Source organism: Apaloderma vittatum, unplaced genomic scaffold, assembly GCF_000703405.1.
Source record: "Apaloderma vittatum isolate BGI_N311 unplaced genomic scaffold, ASM70340v1 scaffold26925, whole genome shotgun sequence".
Classification (NCBI taxonomy): Eukaryota; Metazoa; Chordata; class Aves; order Trogoniformes; family Trogonidae; genus Apaloderma; species Apaloderma vittatum.
In genome coordinates this window covers 3,979-4,374 of record NW_009716934.1, presented here as the reverse complement: position 1 = coordinate 4,374, position 396 = coordinate 3,979, and positions in this window count along the sequence as shown.

Below are 396 nucleotides of genomic sequence, written 5' to 3'. Positions count from 1 at the left end.
AAGCCCTCGCTCAGCTGCTGAGAAATCCCGGTGGTTTCTTAAGTTTCTGTTGCACCTTCCGTGCTGCCTCTACAGCTCCCCAGGCATTTGCATCTGCCCAGAAATGGCCCTACAAGAGCTGTTTCACCCCATCTGCAGCTCTGGCATCGCTCTGGGGTCGGCAGCAGCAGCTTCTCTGCCTGGAGCCCTGGTCTGCTGGGAGACCTTGAGGCAGGGACCTCGCCCTGACCTCCCTGAAAAGAAAATGACGTTGCACTGTTGGTCTTTCCGTGCATGGTTTGCAGTTCTGCACTGCAAACCTGTCCCCGACACCTCTGCAAAAAAAAGCCTTTTCCAAACACTGAAACTTGTCTCGGCACAATCCCCAGCCTCTGTCATGACAGCATGGAGCTGCCA